Source organism: Aythya ferina (assembly GCF_964211825.1).
Source record: "Aythya ferina genome assembly, chromosome: 4".
Lineage (NCBI taxonomy): Eukaryota > Metazoa > Chordata > Aves > Anseriformes > Anatidae > Aythya > Aythya ferina.
Window position 1 is genome coordinate 76,151,808 of NC_140300.1, and position 19,600 is coordinate 76,171,407.

At 36.8% G+C, this 19,600-nt stretch overlaps 1 long non-coding RNA gene across 2 annotated transcripts in view; it reads left to right on the top strand.

The window, feature by feature from the left end:
• The window catches only part of LOC311436114, an 82,178-nt gene extending 67,783 nt beyond the window's left edge, over nt 1–14,395 (top strand). The window contains exons 4-5 of one of the 2 annotated variants that reach the window (XR_014692606.1): nt 11,312–11,364; nt 12,667–14,395. This is a non-coding gene — a long non-coding RNA (uncharacterized lncRNA). The remainder of the gene's footprint in view (nt 1–11,311; nt 11,365–12,666) is intronic. The other variant, XR_014692607.1, reaches the window with a different exon arrangement.
• The last annotated feature ends 5,205 nt before the right edge of the window (nt 14,396–19,600 follow it).

Genomic DNA, 19,600 nt, shown 5'->3' on the forward strand with positions numbered 1-19,600 from the left:
ACCCGCTCAAGCACCTCGATGTCCTTCTTGTAGCGAGGGGCCCAAAACTGAACACAGTACTCGAGGTGCAGCCTCACCAGAGCTGAAAATGTAAAAAGATGTAAGATGTAAAATGCTAGATTCTGCCACCCTTATTGATACCAGTAGTCTTTTTTTAATTAAGCCCATGGTAGTCCACTGGGCTGTCTGTAGAGTAAGGTGATATTTATTCAGAAGCTGGGAAATTAAAACTCAGTGGTGTATCATACAGTCATACATTTAAATTGGCCACTAAGCGCAGCCTCAGATGACCTGTGGCCATTTACAGTTGTGTGCAGCAATATTTAGTGAACAAAATGAATTGTACTGCATGTGTGTTACTAGCCCATCAATCTGAAAGAAAAGCAGAATTACCTAAAAAGCTAAAGTCTTTTGTATCTGTGGATAGATGTAGGCTGAAAGAAGGACACCGGAAGAGAAGAACAAGAGTTTCAAATTCCAATTAGAGTTTTGATTTTAAAAATAACTACTGACCTCAAGTACATAAGTCAAAATATGCATGTAGTTGTTTGTTTGTTTGTTTGTTTCCAGGATGGCTCCTTTTAATTGAGCTGCATGTTCTGCTTGCAGCAGAAACTGAAGCATTTAACACACAAAAAGTTCTTTCCCATCCCTTACTCTTTTCACCAGCTCCCTGCTCTGAGTAAATTTTTTGATCATACAGTGTCATCCTCTTCATTTCTATTTGCTAAACAGAATTGATAAAAACTAAAAGTCTATTTTTTCTCAAAGAAAAGGTTAACTGTTTCACTGCTTTCACCTTAAACATTTACTTTAGCAGTCAAACATGCAAATAGCAAGCAGTTCCCTGTGATTTTTTCATTACCTAATCACCAGCTGTTCCATGTCTACCTGCTGCTAAAACTAGGGGCATTCATCACAAAGATGTCTGTAATTCACTCGTACATTATCTGTACAATATCAGTACATTAGCATTGAAAAATGCTGATAATTTAACGACAATATGAACTATATCACCTTTGGTATAAAATAAATGTAAAAATAATGTTGGCTACTACCACCATTACTCATTTCTGTGTTAAACGCTACAACACCTTCATTCAGATTGCTGAAGATTTTCTGATTTGCCTTACTGGAGTAGAGCACATGCCCAAGATAAAGTTTTCGTTCAAGTTGTGAAGATTACAGCAGGGTCCACACCATGGTGAAGGCTGACGTTGTCTTCTGGTGCACTTTGGCCAGGGCACTCTGTGTTGGAGAAACTATCTCAGAATATTAAGTGCTTTCTCCATGGTTCTTACCTTTGCTGTATATTTTCCTGCAGAAAGGTTACAATACTGTTACGGATAAAAGGCCTAAAGGAAAATCAGTATTTTGAATTTTAAGAGAGGAAGCAAATTAAGTCAGCCAACGTAAATTCTTTGAAAAAATCCCCAACTTTTGCATCTCTCTTACACAGACTTCTTAAAAATAATTTGAAAAATATATACTGGCAAAGAATCTCAAGAGTTCATATAAATTGCTTTTGAGACTTTGCAAATCTTTCCTAAGATCAACGAAGTGCCATATTTTTGTGTCTTTTTTCAAACTTTGCAATTTCTGAGGTCCAAACACAATCTCATAAAATTTAGGCTACTATGTTTTACTCTGCTTATACTGCAGCCCTTGGATGCCATATTCTAAATTACTTAAAAAAAATAAATTTCTTGTAACAATCTTTTCAGTTCAAGCTCTATCAAAATATCCATTTCTCTAATACCACACACAATATTCATGCATTTATTCTTCTGTTTACAAATAAATGCCAGCTGCCATGAATAGCAAAGTGTAATGATAGTCTGTTTTAGCTTTGCATTGTCCTGTCCTGTACTTATTTACTCAGGAAAATCTTAGCTGATAGAGAGTGCTTATAAACTCTCATCTGAGAAAGATTCACAGTATTTTTTGTAGTCTTTACTTCAGAACAGAATGTGTGTCCTATACAGAAGTTTACCCAAGCCAGGTAGCTAAAAGCCAATCAAGTACTTCAAACTGATAATTTTGGTTCCCCACACTCATCCACTTTATCCAAGAAGTCTCCTGAAATTTGACAGTTGAGCATTTGCTTTTAGATTTCTCTTACTTCTCGGACCTGTTGTGTGAAAAAAAATACTTCCACTTTTTCTTCTAAGCATATTTAATCTGCTAGTACATATGTAGAAAGAAAAGACAGTGTATTTTAGCATCCATGCTGATTGCAACATCATGCTTTTGGCAAAAAGTGAGCTATTTCCAAGACCCAGTATATGCAGTGAACACATCCATATGTTGCAGAGGAATTGGGGGCTGAATTGTGCAGACTTGTAAATTCTTCTACCATTTGCTGAGAGTAAATCCAGGGTGGGTCCACAGGATTGTTCTACATTTATTCTTTGTGCAACAAAATATCTGGAGCACATTAGGCATCATGGAAAGGCAGATTTGCACTTAGAAATGTGAGAGTATTAAAATTTTGCACACAGATATGATTTCAAAACAGACTCAGCTACTTTGCTAAGAGGAAAACGGTTTCTGGAAGTTCTGTATCATGGAATAGCACTAGCATATTTATAGTTAGCATTTCCAGAAATAAGACATTCAGCAGCATCTTCACAGGCAGGTAAGAAAAGCCTATTCCTGTTTACAAGAGTCTGGTAATGAACCATGAAGGATAGTGCTTTGAGGCCATCTGTCAAGTAGCTCACTTTTTTTTGGCAATTGAAAGTGATTTAATATGTCTTAGGAAGAGAAGTTGAACCATGTGCTATAAGTCTTACCCTAGTGACTTGCTGTACAGAATTGGGACACAGAAATTTTGTGAGGACAGTGAGGAAAGACACTCTGTGTGCATCCAAAAAGTGCAAATGGAGTCCCTGCCTTGTATGGTACTGATTTAATTTCCTAATACAAATCTTTGCTAGCAAAGAACTTAAACAAAGGTTAATTTCTTTATGGCTTTTGCTGCCTCCCATGAACAGATGTTCATTCTCTACTACTCACAATCTGTAATATGCAGGTTTTTAGAAGTGAGTTTCACCCAGATTCATTTCACTTTGTGAAAAAGTTTTCTTTTCCCCCTTTTCCAGTAATAACCCCTCTCTTGATGATAACTATATTAATCATGATCCAAATGTGAATACATTTGTGAATTTGATTTCCTTTTCTATTACAGAATCACAGAATTTCTAGGTTGGAAGAGACCTCAAGATCATCGAGTCCAACCTCTGACCTAACGCTAACAGTCCCCACTAAACCATATCCCTAAGCTACCATATAATGCATTTTCATTCTTTTTGGCTCGAGCTTCTCTCTCTCCTTGCACAGCTCTAGAGAATATAATTGTGACAGGGGAAAATATGTCCCTGCCTGGGAGACATAGTTATATCAGCCATCCCAGGAAAGAAAGGATGATTTAGCTGCCAGTAAAGATGTCAGACAAGTCCAATGAAATGCAGGATTGTTAGCAAGGGAGCTGGTTGTCATACCTAACCATCAACAGAGACAAGTAACCATGAGCCATCTCCGTTACACAGAGGTTACATAACATGAGAAAAATAACTATCTCCAAATTGTTTATCTCATTCTAAATAAATTATGTAAATGTTTAGATAGAAAGCAGTGATCTAGAAGGATAACTGAGATTGTTTTAGTTGCTTAATTTGAGAGAAAAACAAAAAACAAAAAGAAATGAAGAGTAAAAAGAGCAATATGTAAGTGGTATCAGAGGAGACCCAATATGGGATAAGATTCTTTGAAGCTTTCATTATTGCTATTTTATTTTTTTCTCCACAGTACAGTCTATCCTGTACCTGGCTTTTCTGCTAATTTAGATGACCATAACAGTGTAACTAGGTTTTCAGAGGGAAACCTAAGCATGCTTATTCCCATAGTGACAAGCACTGTGAACAATCCTTATAAGATGCAGAAATGGAAATAATGACTATTTCTGTTTTATTCCTGAAAGTATTTATAGTGTAGACCTTTATTCTGTTTCTGCAGTGCAAAAAAGCCTTTGTAAAGAAGAATCTCAATGCTCTCTCACTTTTTGGAGAGCAGAAATTGGCTGGTGGCAGGTTAATGCTGTTATTCTTTCCATTTTTACTAAAGTTCAGGAGCTTCTTGAAGACAGGTGTGAATTTCCATGTTTAAAAAAGGGAACAGAAATGTGTAGCAAGGACAGCTTCCAGTTCTGGTGCGACTTCATAATATCCTGCAAAATCATGGGCAACATCTACAATTTACCTGTGGCACCTGCTGGAGAAAAGACTTGTGCTGTAGAGGTGACTGCTATAGCCCAAATCTTACACTGAAGAAGTTGTTCAAGACTTTACCAAAACAGCACTGCTGGTAGTTCCATCTAGATTTTGAACTAAATAGTAAGATCACAGAATCACAGAATTTCTAGGTTGGAAGAGACCTCAAGATCATCGAGTCCAACCTCTGACCTAACGCTAACAGTCCCCACTAAACCATATCCCTAAGCTCTACATCTAAACGTCTTTTAAAGACTTCCAGGGATGGTGACTCCACCACTTCCCTGGGCAGCCTGTTCCAGTGTCTAACAACCCTTTCGGTAAAGAAGTTCTTCCTAACATCCAACCTAAAACTCCCCTGGCGCAACTTAAGCCCATTCCCCCTCGTCCTGTCACCAGGCATGTGGGAGAACAGACCAACCCCCACCTCTCTACAGCCTCCTTTAAGGTACCTATAGAGAGCAATAAGGTCGCCCCTGAGCCTCCTCTTCTCCAGGCTGAACAAGCCCAGCTCCCTCAGCCGCTCCTCGTAGGACTTGTTCTGCAGGCCCCTCACCAGCTTCTTCGCCTTTCCCTGGACCCGCTCAAGCACCTCGATGTCCTTGTAGCGAGGGGCCCAAAAGTGAACACAGTAAAGATGTACCAGTGGATAACAGAGTATTAGAAGACAGTGAACTTGCTCCCATTCCTCTTTTTTTTTTTTTTAATAAATGAATGTGAGCATGGCATTAGTAGATTTTAAGTTCAGCGTAAACTATTATTGTACCCTTCTCATTGAGAAGGGTACAATGTCAGCCATGCTGACATTTTGTGGGCTTTCATCCGTTTCCCAGTTTTTGAGCTCGTCACTGGGATAAACCTGCTGGAACCTGTTAAGCCCCTCTCCTTAAAAATGTAGACAATGCTTTGTTACCTAACAAGATTAGGGTGAAAAATAAACATCTAACAAAGGCTGTGGGTATTGTACACACTACAAGAAGTCAGTGCCATCAAAGTAGCTGACTTACGAAATCAGTCTACTGATTCAGTGATTACAGTAAATCTGGATGGATTGTCAAGTTTTTCCTTCAAAACTACATTTATAATATGGGTGTCCACTGCACTGTGTTATTTAGAAGCACATTACTTAACCTCCGGCTGATAATTTTATTGATGTTACCCTTTCCACCATTCCTCCATGGGATGCATCCCCTCCCATTTAATCCTTGATATTTGGATCATGTCAGTTAACCAGGGCACGTGTAATTAGCATGTATGTAAGGGTAAATATGCACAGGTAACTAATTGTTTACAAGTCTGGAATGCATGTGGCTCCTAGCTCTTCTTTTCCTTATATAGTTGGTGCTGCAAAAGAAAAAACTTCTTGCTTTTTTACGTAAGTCAAAAAAAGAACAATTTAAACCCTCTAAAACATGTTTCCTCCATCTAAAAAGCAGATGAACAGTTTAAAACTAACTTAAAGAAATTAAATCTAAGACAACTTGTATGACAAAGTTTCAGCCAAAAATACTTTTTGCAGCCAAACTATCAAATCCTCTGAAAGAGTGTTTATAATGGAATTGCTGATGCAACCCTTATTATAGGGATATGAATAGCTATAATGAAGGCTTCAGTTGATGCTCTGGCAAGCCTACTGCTAAAAATTATTCTGAATTTATCTGGCATTCAGAAAATGCTTGAAGTGTCCAAAATGTTTACACCATCATTATCATTTTGACAATATCTCTTTTATCCCAAAGGAAGTCAGTGATGAACAAATTCAAGCAATGTGTGAGACATGCATATTTAGCATCTGTTATGCATGCTCTTGGCAGAATTGTTTCATATGAGAACAGTGGGGCCAAGGGCTCAACCACCAGCTTAGAAGCAGTTGTGTTGAATCAAATATTGTTGCCTATTGTGTAGTTTTAAAGCATATTAGGGAAATGCATTATGTTTTGTGTTTTTTTTATTTATTTTTTTTTTATTTTACTTTTTTTTCCTGATGATTTGCTTTTGGTTTATGACCAAGAGACTCCTGGATCTGAGCAAAAATGTTAAATACAGAGTGATAGTATTTTGGAGTTCCATGGCTTTTCTTTGGTTCTTTCACAACACCCCTTTGCACAGTTTTGAAATGCCATTCACACTTGCATTTTCTGAGAAGTCATAGAAAGCATTGTTAATCCTGGGCTAATTATACATACAGCATTTTCCTGGAAGTCCGGGTTTTCGGTTCCTGAAGCAGTTCAAGGTAGGTATCTGATAACAGGAATTCTTGGTGGGTTTTTGGGGCATCATAGCATAGGATGCATGTGCGCAATTGCATCCCATAGTAATTTCATCTATTTTATTGGTTTTCTTTTTTCTATTAGCGTATATCTAGACAATAAAAGTACTTCTTGTGCTTCTGCTGGTTTGGCTACATGCAAGATTGCACTGATTAATCAAGTTTGGGTGCTAAACCGATTTTATTAAACAGGGAGCCATCAAGTGAATTAAACCTATCCTGTAGTGACATACCTTAAGTTGAGAAGGATTTGACTTACTTATTAAATCAATATAAATCAGATTTTAAATTATTTAAGTGGATGCACCAGTATTTGCACCAGTGTAATAAAATAAATTTTAAAACACAGTTTAAATAAGTTCAATATAATGTAATTCAGGCTTCTGGCTGTATTTTCAAGGATTTCAATGCTGATAGAAGTAAAAACAGAATACCTGTACAGAAAACAAACAAACAAACAAACATTAAATTTCTTAAGAGAGAAGTATTTTTTAAGAAACAGGAGTTTTCCCTCATAGAATTTTCATACAGCAAATGCTAGAATTTCTACTGAAAACATCCTGTCATTTTAAAAATATGAAAAGAAAAAAGGTAGAATAGCATCATTTTGAAAGTAGTTTGAAATGAAATATAAATGGTTTTCTTGAGTGTCAGGGCAAATACTGTTGTGTGTATCAACACCACTGAAAAATAAAATTCTGTAAAGGTTGTGAATTTTTCTCCTGCCACTTTTTGTCTAAAAAAATACTATGGAAAAGGAAGTTGAGAATGAAACAAAAAGTATCACCTCAGTTGGAAGGCTTTAAACTGGATTTGATTTTAGGAGTTTTGCTACCAACTAGATATGCTGATACACTGGTTTTAACAAAAAACTCTGCCTCAGTCACACTCTGTAGCCATGCAGCAGGTACACTAGACCAGGAAGAGTGAGTCTCTTGAATATCTTCTGCTCTTCATTGGATTCAAAGCAGAAGATTTTTTGCATAAAATCATTCTGAATGAGATGGAAAGGTATTTGAAATTTGTCTTGCATAATCCCTACGTGTAAGGAAAGATTTTGATACATCTTCACACCATCGTGAATTTAAAAAACCTAGTTTGTCAATCAGGAAAAAACAATGTTTTCCTGAAAGTGATTGAAAAGTTTGGCTCCTAATGAGAAATGAAAGTATATTCTGAAGTGAGGGAAGTTGCTGTGAAATAGAGTCCCTCTTTGTTCCTGCCTTCTGGTCCACAACTCTTATTTAGCTTGCATGTTCTCTCCATTTTATTCAACAATTGCCTGATCTACCATGTTACTAATTCAATTTTCATTCTTATGGCCATTTTATCTCCTTCCCTTTGCAGGCAGTCAGATGTCTTTACTCTGAAGTTTATGATTATACATAACAAAAGTGGAAATTACTAGCTGCCTTCTGTAATCCTAGTCTTTTATTTGGTCTTTAGGTCTTTTTCTTTAGGTTGCTTAGAGAAGGAATCTCTTGTATTGAACAACAATAATAAATAAATAAATAAATTGGCTCTTAATGATGGTACTTGGCACAGGTGCAGCTCATTGCAGGTTTAACTGATAGTGGGTCCTTTCTCGGTGTGAGATTTAATTTTCTTTTAGATAGCTAGCTGTGCTTGGTACAGTACATATAAACCATCTTGTCAGCAGTTGGTTGCACACTGAGATGGGAAAGTGCCCCATGGGAAGCAAGAAGAAAACCACTTCTTAGCATCATATCAACTATAGGACTCTGTGCGGTGCTGTCAAGGCTGAGCTCATATATTATGGATATTGAGCTACAGAATACGTCACCATTTGAAGCAAAGAATGTGAGGTATATTGGGAGAATGAAAGAGGCAATACTAAGCACTGTCACATTAGTAAGCCACCACTGGATTAATCAAAATACTTATGACACAATAAAATACCTGATGATACCTGACAGCTTCAGTTTGCTTTCCATATGCATATATAAATGTATATATGTGTATTTGGGGGTGATTAACTACAGTACTGTGATTTCCATGAAATTCAGTGGAGAGCAGAAAAATTAGATAACTCAGATTCTTCTCAATTCTTCAGATTAGATTCTTCTCAATTTTTTTTTCCAGTCTTCGTGTTATTGCCTTTGCAGTTCAGAGAGCAAAGTACTGCTACAGCTTTGGGTTCACTCCCTTCCTAATTGATGAAACTGATTTTCTTGTACTCTGTTGTGCTTTTTTGGCCAAGACAATTGGGACCTGGGCTGTGGGCAGAATATAGCCTGTTCAGAGCCTTTTCTTATAAAAAACACACAAGGATATATTTCATGTGTGACAGTGTAATGCTCTTAGAAGCTTGAAATAAAACAAAAACAAACAACAAAAAAAATAGAGTAACAAGAAGAAAACAAAAGGAATTGCACTGAGGTTATTACATAGAACAAATGCTCAGTTTGTAGTCCTGAGGTACTCAGCATCTCAGAATTATGTACTTTGAAACTGCTTGAACAACTCGAAAATCACATACACATTTTTTTCAACGTATCACAAGGTGATAGATCAATAATTACCCTAATTGGTCCAAACTTTTCCAGCTAGCTGTTTGGAACAAAAGGTCAATTTGGGCCCTTTAAACAGAACTCACAGAAGCTATATGCTTTATTTCCCAGTGCACAAAAGTTGTGATTTTCTCTTTTTTATTAACTAGTCTTATCTGGTCCTAAAAAATCTTGTCTTTTGGAAACAGCCTAAAACCCCAAACGTTTCCAGACACATCAGAAAGTGCAGTAGCTTGTTCAACAATAGGTGTGCTTTACATTAACAAATGGTAGATAAAATTTTACAACTTTTTGTTTATAGTAATTGGGGGATCTACATATTTTTGTACTTTTTGAAGCTAGCTAAAAGAAAATAAATTTCACTTTTTGGAGGGGACACCTCCTCCAAAGAAAATTATAAGAATGACCACCAAATACGTCATAGACTTCCATTATTCAGTCCTTTCCAGATTAAATTTAAACTTGTCCTGGCAGCGAAAGAAATCTTCCACTCTGTGCTAATATATATGTAAACCATAGAAATGCTCCTTCTGCTGGTAGATTCTTCAGTCCATAAACCTGATCAGGTAATCTACACACAATCCTATGAAACTGCCAGCTGGCACCCAAATAGAAGAGTGAATTTGCTAGGTAATGAACGGAAGGTCAGCACAGCACATCTTTGATCAGACATTATTATTATTACAGAACAGATAGAAGTATAAAAATGCAAGCAGAGCAAGAGGTGTCAAAAGCAAAGAAACAATTGATTCAGGCTTCCTATACTGCAGGGCACAATAAGTAATGAAACTCTTGGATTTGTTGGCCAAAGACACACAGGAGAGAGTGCTGAGAAGGCCCAGCTAGCCAGTGGGTTTTCCGATTTTCTCATCCTAGCAGCTGGGCAGTAGGGCCCCAGGGAGTGGGAGATACTGCTTGGGGCAGCTGAGCATGTCCAGGTGGGAAATCTCAAACACAGGAAAGGCCTGACAAGCAGCTTGTTGCTGAGTCACAAACTGTGAGATTTCTTAAAGAAGTAGGGGGCCTGCATGAAGTGTGGAGCAAACACAGAGATCAAACTTCAGAAATGATGGTAAGAACAAGACCTTCCTAAACCCAAGCTGAATACATCATGTGGGTGCTTGAGCTCGGAAGCCACAAAAAGTTATGGGCTAGAAGAGAGCCTGGGAGGTCTGGCATTTTTATTTTTTTTTATAGTTAGAAATGTTCACATCTTCTAAAATAAGATTTCAGTTTCCCAATGAAGTATATTCTTAGAGACTGTGAGCTTTTGGTGGCTCTGGCATGTTTAAAAGGGAAGCAGACCTATTTCAAAAACAGCATTTCTGTTACAAGACTTACAAAAGTTATATTGTCTGCTCTAGATACTCTCTATACATAGCAGCGAATTTAGCAGTTTAATGGAAGTGATGATTTAATTAATAAATCATAAATATTCATTTTGACAACTTCTGCAAGTCAGTTAAGGACCATGGCTGTTTTAGGCTTTTTTTCTTTTTTTTTTTTTCTTTTTTTTCCCAAGGCTTATTTTCAACTGCTCAGTCGTTAACTAATTTCTGAGTACCTGGTTTTTAAGACTACTGCTTGTATTGTGTATATCATTCTGTGCTGTAAATTCAGAGTAATTCCAAAGAGAATGTTCTTCAACAGGACAACTAGAAGGAAAAGACAGGCAATATTTCTTCTGTATGTTTTGGTGGTGGTGTTTTTTTGGTTGTTTAAATGTATTTAATAATGTTAAAAAGAAACCAAACATATGAATTTGAATCAGGTTAGCATGAATGTTCCCTTTGAAAGAGATCTGAAAATAATGTTCAAAAATTGTTTTTAAAATGTTAAAAATGTTTCAGTTTTATAACTTGAGGAAAAAAATAAAAGTTTTGGTTGACAAGAGAAATCTTCTTTGTTTTTTGTTGTTTTGTTTCCCATGAGTAAATGAAAAACACTTTTTTTCAACTGACCTGAAATGATCCCTGGAAGTCTTCAAAAGACGTTTAGATGTAGAGCTTAGGGATATGGTTTAGTGGAGGGCTGTTAGCGTTAGGTTGGAGGTTGGACTCAATGACCTTGAGGTCTCTTCCAACCTAGGAAATTCTGTGATCTTTCTTTTAGTGGTGGAAGGTGCAGTTATTTACATGATTCAGCCCCTCATTCAGCTGAGGTGAGAAAGATTGCAATTTCTGACAAACAATAGCTGAGTCAACTCTAAAATCCAAGTTAGCCTTCTGTTGTTTTTCTAGATAGTATACATTGACAGCAACAACACTTGGGCTCAGTGGAAACTGGAAGTCTTGTGAGTGCCTATCAATATTGTTTAATCTGTGACATGTTTTCTGTATTGGTATCCTGATCAGCTTTTCACAGCAGAGGGGAGGGAGCACGGAGTAGGCATGGGTAGGGGTGGGGGGGAGGTGGAGGAGGGAAGAAAAGCTTTTTGTATGTTTCTATGCCTGAACTGGAAAGACAGAAAGACAGTGCTGGCAAGAATAAATTGGTGTAGGATCTCATGATTTGAAACTCTGGAGTAATCACGTAGTAGGGTCAACCCAGAAATATCTATTGAACATTGAATCCACATAACCCATACCCTTCAGAGTGCAAAACCGCAACATTTCATAACTAACTTAATTAATTAATCATTTTAATTATTTGTTCATTGTAGATGCACTTTGATTTGCTGTCCCATGAGCTGAATTTCTTGCATTTGAGAAAAATCCTTGTCCCATGAGATGATTTTCTTGCATTTGAGAAAAATCCTTTGCTAGAATCCATTTCACATTACATTGTGTAATTGTCTTATTAAATCAGCAGTACTTATTTCTACAATAGTTTTTCTACAGACTGACTTGATTTTAAAAGTTTTCAAAATTATTGTTTTTTTCAAAAAGTGTAGCAAAAAGACTTTTCAAGGATGTGATATTTCACTAATATACCTCCTATCATATGATTCCGAGTGGTGGAATTACACAGGTTTAATTCACAGCAAAACTGAGCCTTCAGACATGAGTCTAACTTGAGGAATAATATATGCATTCAACCAGCAAAAGCTGTAAATCATTATATCATCTGAAATGTGTTTTAGTCACATAAAGTATTTTATTTAAACGATTCTAATACCTGTGATAGACAGAAGCAGAGAGGATGGCCTCATATATTAACGATTCAATTATTCTTTATGCTGTCACTCATTACCTAACCTTCTACTATGGAGGGGGAGGTTAAATGGCACTGCTGAAACAGTATCTTCTCCCTTGTTAATAATAATGCTTGCATAATTCTGTTCTGAATAATGGATTAACAATTTTCACCACCAGCAGGGAGGCCAGTGGGCAACTGTAATTTATAAAGCAGGTTAGTAAAACTATATTTAGGGAGTAATAAAAACAGCTGAAATGAAGCTTGAGCTGGACTGAGATGCCTTATTAGGCAAAGGATGTCGACAGGCAGTAGCAGAACTTGATCTTCACTGTGGACCTGAAGCTTTGAGATTATAGGCTTTATTAAAAATAAATAAATTTGACATTTGATTTATCTAAAGAGTTGTGCAAGGACAAAGAAATAATAATATAATACTGCTTTTTATTTTCCTTTATAGCAGTATCCATCTTTGAAAGGAGTATTAACAGCATGCCGAGGGAGAGAGGGCATCAAGAGCCTTGCAGGAACAGCTTCACAAGGGAAGAGAAGCCAATAATGCAAAGTATGATTGCTATGGAAGTAAAATTTTGAATTCATTTATGCACACGTCCACACATATTATGGTATAGTTGCAGAGGGTATCACTTCTTTCAAAAATTCCATACCTAAGTTATTGCCTGCCTGTCAGGGGAAACTGTCTCAAAAATTGATTATCATTACAGAGTTGAGTACGGAGCCAATTCTACTGACTCCCTTACAACTGCCCATTACCCTGAACTTGGTAAACAAAAAACTTGTATATATCCTCACAAGGTGCTGCTAGGATAATAGGCGCTTCAGAGAATTTATTGGAAGAACAAGGTTTCTGGGAAATGTACTGCTTTCTGATGGAGTAAGGCAGACTGGGAAATAAGAATAGATCTAAAGCTTTAATGTGTCTAAGTGGAAGAAACATGGCTGTGCACTTTATGTTAGATATGGCTGAGACACCAGCTTGCTTTTATTTCTTTGCATGGTCATTAATGCAAATACTGATGTATCATGAGGGAGTGTAGCTGTATTTTGCTGGATTTTGAGTCTTGATGAAGTAAAATGTATAACCTGGGGCAAGAAAGTTGTTTCTCTGTTTTTTTGTTTGTTTGTTTGTTTTTGTCACTGAATTCCACATATAACAGATCCTATAGGAGGCAGTGATTCTCCTAAAACATGAAAATTTTGAAATGATAACAAATGCTATCTGAAATTACTGCTACAGAGTCTGAAGAAAAATGTTTTCTTCTGCGAGATAATTGTAGTAGTAAAGATCATTGTCAATGCTCTATGAGCCCAATAAAACAGGGGAGGGAAAAAAAAAAGGCAGTGTAGTAATAGGACAACTTCAATTACAAAGGATTGTTGGCATTCTTTCCAAAATAAGTGAAGATTGATCTTTGGACGGATGCTGTGAGCTATGTGAAATTGCTTCAGCTAAATATATGCTAATTGGCATTTGAATTAATTTTATTAATCTCCTGCTGAAATAAATAGGTATAAAGACAAGCTGAGAATAAGTCCTCACTTCTCCCCATTAAAAAAAATAATGTTATCATTATAAGATATATGAGAAAGTAACATACAAATATGTATTTATATATATTGCATTATTTGCAATCTATATAGCAATAAACGATGCTTTTCTCAAGCATTTCTGAGGATTGAAATTTACAGAAAATGGTTGAAATTGTACAGTAAAGGCATAGAAAGCAGTTTTGAGTGCCCCTAGTTTCTTCTGCTGTAATTGAAAATCTTCCCAGAAATCCTCTCTTCGGTTAGGTGGGGTGCTGTGATGTCCTAATGAAACAGAAAATTCAGGTAATAGAGGTAATGGAATTTGTGGTCCAGAATGGGCTCCTATCTGCTTTTGGTCACTGAGTTGAGACAAAACTTCACAGTGCCCTAATTTGAAGATGAAATTGCGGCATATAAGGGGGTTATATTCTTCCTTCAGGGTTGTCCATTCAGTGTCAACACCTAAAATTTTAAAGAATATTGGTTTCAATAGCAAGTTTTAAGCTTAGTTTTGAAATACAAACAACAAAATAATTGGAGGTGATACTTGGAAGTATTGCTCTTTGCATCTTGCTGTATGAAAAAGAAATAAATGTAGTTTTGTAGGAGGAAGAAATAAATGTCTGTTTGGAATCTCATCTTCTTCTTATATCCCCTTCTTGTTCCTTACCCTGGCAACAGTCATGTTAATAGTCTGTTTTCTGCTGTGTTAAGGTGTAGGTATTCCAAAATAAGAAAAATATCTTGAGACAGTGATCAGAATAATTAATAGTAAAGTATATTTCAGCTAACACTTGTTAGCAATATCTTGCTGCACTATCTAGATTTTTCAGTTTCTACTTTACTCATAAAATGCAAAGGTTATGTTATATTGAACATTGTATAAAAACTTACACAGCAATCTAACCAAATTCAAGGGTATCTATAAATGTTACTTCATACTGAGGACAAATCTCTGTGTCTTTCGCATGCTTAGTATATTAGAATATTTAGTATCTTGAAAGTGTGAGAAGCTAAATCACTTTTCAATAATACAACATGAAACAAGCAGAACTTGAGAGCATGAGTGTGTGCATGTACATGGACATTGGCTGTAATGAGCTGAGCCTTTGGCTGGCCTAGGGACTGGCAGGCTGATTCCTGTGTGTTTGAGCCTTGTTGATTTATCGCTTTTAGGGACATTACTTTGCTTTGGCTGGTGAAGGCCAACAAACATTATCAAGACAGCAATTCTGATCTTTTCATGCTAAGGTGAAAGAAGTTTCATAACACTATGTTTGTAAGAATAAAGAAGAGGCCTTACACCAAGAACTTCAATGTTTTTGTTGGTCTTTAAAACCCTTGCTTTTAGAAAATTGTTATGTCTTCTGTCATGAGGTTCAGTACTATGTTTTTTTTCTTTTTTTTTCTTTTTTTTTTTGTGTTTTGTTTTGTTTTTTGGTGGGATTTTTTCAATGTCTTGTTTTTCATAGTGAAAAGAAATTGCAACCGCCTGAAGGAAAAAAAAAGAGAGAGAGAAAAAAAACAGTTGGAAATTAGCTTCTAGGGAAACATATATCGGTGTATATATATATATACAATACTTATATATTGTTATATAATATACTGTGGTGTGTGTGTGTATATATAATTTTGCTTGCAGTATATTTAATCTGTGCTTGTGGACTAAGTAGTAATAGGTGTTAGTGAAGTAATAAGTCAAGTAAAGCAAATTCTAGAATATTTCATTGAGTCAGTCACCTGAGAACTGTAATTCCATATTACAAGGATATTCTGTTTTTCTTCACAGTAAATGCAGTTTCTCAACTGTAATGAAGAAATCCCTTACACTACTTCTAAATTTTTTAGCATACGTAAGGCAAGGTTTATTAATTATGTCACAAAATTACCTGTGTGTAACTTCAAAGACAGAATATATTATCAAAAAAATTTTTAAATGTATGTATAAAAAAAGTTTAATGTATGAGCATTCGATATAGTGGTCCATCTCTTATTAACACTATGCTCAGGGGAAAAAAAAAGGAAAAAATGTTTTAGACTATGTATATATTGGCTGTATTTACAGCCAATATTGTGTTTTTATAATAGTAAGCATCAAAACCACTCATCCCCTCATAACAAATGCACTCCTCAGAGTAACTTATTTTTTGTCTATTAAATAGACAAAATTGAGGAATACACACATCATTAAGTAACCTCGATAGGCCTTCTGGCCAGCTTCATGCAAGCATTGGTAATATTCAGACTCCCTCACGTTTGCCTTCACTGATGCCAAGAATAAAAATGTTACAAGTACAACATTGAGTGTAGGATAGTAAAATGTGATTGCTTTTATTTTTTTTCTACCAAAAGAAAATACACGACTTTTTAATCTGATGGACTCAGAACTCCATTCTTTGGTTAAGCCACCCTGTCCTGTTATCTGTCTATCTAGTGGAGAAATTTGAGCTCTAGAGAATAATTTTTGTTTGATAATAACTATGTCTTGGAAAAGTTTACCTCTGCAGGAGGTGAAGTACTAAGACTCTAACCATGCTAGGGATGTTGAGCCCTCCTCTGAATGCTCAGCAAGTGGAAAAGCAGCCCAGCACTTCTCATGTATGACAGGGCATGCAAGTAGTTCATTACAGCATACCACTTGTTCGTTTGTTTGTGTTCAGCCTTATGAAAGTGTGGGTATCGTTTATGAAGGCCCATAATTCCATCCTTTCCTTCTTTGTACAGAATACATGACGTGTCTCTTCTTAGTAGCTGGGATTAGAAATACATGTAGGATCATTTCTGGTGTTTGTGCTTCTTAATGCATCTGTTAAGATGTAGCCATTAACGGAAAAATAATTTTAATTCCAATTTAGTATGTTATTTATTTATTAAGGATGTCAGATTGAGACAGGAGAGTACAGTACAATATCTGGAAAGAAAACTTTGGTAGTTGCATTGGCTTGAGCTTCATTAGGGACCAACTGTTGTTCAACCCTTTCACAAGTTTTATCTTATGTTCTCCCAGTACAAAATATGAATGCTAAATGTGGATCTACAAGAATTGATAATGCTCTGATTTAGTTTCCTTAAGGAATTAACTGTCTTTTACATGTACCTTTCAGATTTGACCCTTTTCTAGGTAGTTCTAATCAGTTCCAGCTGAGTTTCACTAAAATTTAATTTCATATTTGTTCTTTGAATAACCCCACCCAAATCTTCCACTCAGAATGAATGAGTAAAATTACCTGTAGAAGATGGTTACTTAATTATTACTTCTCAAGGTATGGAGACTTTGATATTAGGAACATCAATCAAGATGACTTTGCAAAAGCAGTGTGGAGATTACCAAGCAGCAGTCAGAAAAAAGACCCATTTTGTACAGATATGAACAAGGGAGCCTCCAAAGGAGTTGGCCTCTCTAGGAATATTTTGGGAATTAGTGTACATAGTACTTGCTTGCAGAGCATTGCTTGATGAAGCTTTGTTACTCAGTCACTGCAAATATGCATTTGTTTGTCTACAATGAGTCAGAAATGAGGAGTTTCTCTTCTGTGGTGAAGCCTGCTCCATCAGGATCCACAAAAGTGTACAGAAACCTAGCTTGGTGCTGTGCTGAAGGAGAGGATTACCATCTTGTAGCAGCTTAGCTGGTCATTGTGGGACTGTGGCTGCATTCATAGCTATCATGTCCTGGCAGCCCAAAGCCAGAGGTGGGAGGTCTCGCAGCCAGATGATCTCGGAGAGGAGCTCGTGATGTGCTACATGGGAACCATTACCATGATGGTCTTCTCTGAGGAAGGTAGCTCAGTCCTATCTCACGGGATGCTCCCTGAGTACAGCCCTGACAGGAGAAAGTTCCAGTCGACCTGTTGGTGTGAATAAGGTAAGATGTAAAGAAGTGCTAAAGGGTGTGTTGTCTGTTCCAGAAGTGTCCTCAGGGGTGAGAATTATGAGCATCTGCCACGTCCATGCAGTGGGTGATGTGGGCATTAGTACAGGACAGTATAGACAGCCCCAGAGACAGCAGGGTAACAGTTGGAAAAGTAGATGATACTCACTAACAGCAAGAGTGCAAAAATGTGGCTCATACCAAATTCTCCAGCATAATGAAACAACATATTTGAACACATCAACAGAAATCTAATGGAGATGGAAACAGGAAGCAGTGCAAGTTTTCCGCAAATGCTTTTTGACAATAGTAGCTGGATATGAAGCAATCAAGGTAGTTTCACCCCTGTGAGCACAGTATGCTCCTTGTATAGAACTACACCATTGCCACTTAGGGAATTGGCTTGAAACAAATTTCACAAACAAAAAATGCAATGTGATGAAACCAAACAATTGGAAAAAGTTCAGGAAGAAGAGGGGTAAACCTTTTCCTTAAGAAAAGTAATGAAATCTAATTCTATCAAATAAAAATGACGCAGAATATAGTTCAAAAAGATGATTGGAGAGACAACAATCCTCCTTCTCCTTTTAGTGATGTAAGGCTGTAGATAAAATAGTGCCAAAAAAACCATTTTCTTGATTCCTATTAAAATGTTCCTGCAGCAGGCTTTAGAATCAAGGAAATTATAGAAGCAACAAACTCCAGCTCTGTTGTGCAGCTGTGTCTGCAGACAGGGAAGTCTTTCAACAGTTATGCCATGGACTGCTCTTGAAAGTAACTATAAATTAGCAAGAGAATGATGAAAAGGGTTTGTTATTTTTTTGTTCTCTATTCAGGTTGAAGTAGAATCTGAGGGGTTTAGGCTGTTTCCTCCAAAGAAATAGATGCCATGCTAAATGAAAGTGTGGAGTTACACCTGAGATGCTATGTGTTTTTTATGGTCCATCTGCTTATGCTTCACTCTTGCACTGGATGAACAGCTCGCGTCTGAAGGCACATTCTCAAAGCAATTAGTTACCAGCCATATTTTGATAATTGTGCTGCCCTGCTCATTATAGTTGAACTAGATATATTTGGCAATACAGTGTTCTGTATAACTTTGCTCCCACCTGTGAGTTGTATAACATAGCTGCAGCTGATTTAAAAACCAGGGACTGAAATACCCATGGCTAATGAGTTCCTTGATGTATGAAATCAGCTCTGTGCTGGTCTGGCTTACAGAATGTCTAGGCTGTGCAGACCTTCTGTTGATAAACGAGCAGCATTTCCAGGAATGAGGGCAAACAGGAGATGCTAAGTACTAATAGGCTACAAAAAGCATTGTGCTTAGCAATGAGATTTTTTTCTGTCATTCCAGATAGCAAGCCGTGTTAGTCATGCTAGTGTAATACAGTGTTTGTGACTGCCTTGACACTGTCCGTTTAAATATTCAGGAAGCTGCTTCCACATTTTCACGTGCAAGTACGTCATGCTTGGTTAGCTAGCACTAGTCAATTAAGCAGTGTGTTGTCAACTACAGTTAAAGCAGATGACATGGGGCTACTTCATCACTGAGTGACCTGCAGTATACAAGAAAATGGTATTTATAAACAGCTCTTCAGTGAGAATGTTTTCAGGGTTACATCCTACCACCTGTTCTATGCTGGATCTTCTGGGGCACCTTCAGCATCTTGTGTTCATCTGATTTCAACCAACCAACCAACCTGCATCCAGATACTAAAACTGCCATTTTACTTTCCAGCAGTAAGTCTGCAGTGCTGATGTCACTTGTTTATCTGGCAAACACAAGATCGATAAATTCCCGAGGAACTCAGATATCACACAATGTTGCACTTCCTAGGGAAGATTAGCTGAAATAAAATGTCTGACAGCTCTGTGTCAGCTTTTCACATTACAAAATGAAACATTTTTTCTTTTCCTTCAGAGTCTCTGAAGGAAATGAGAGAGATGTTGAGCTGTCAGTCACTTAAAT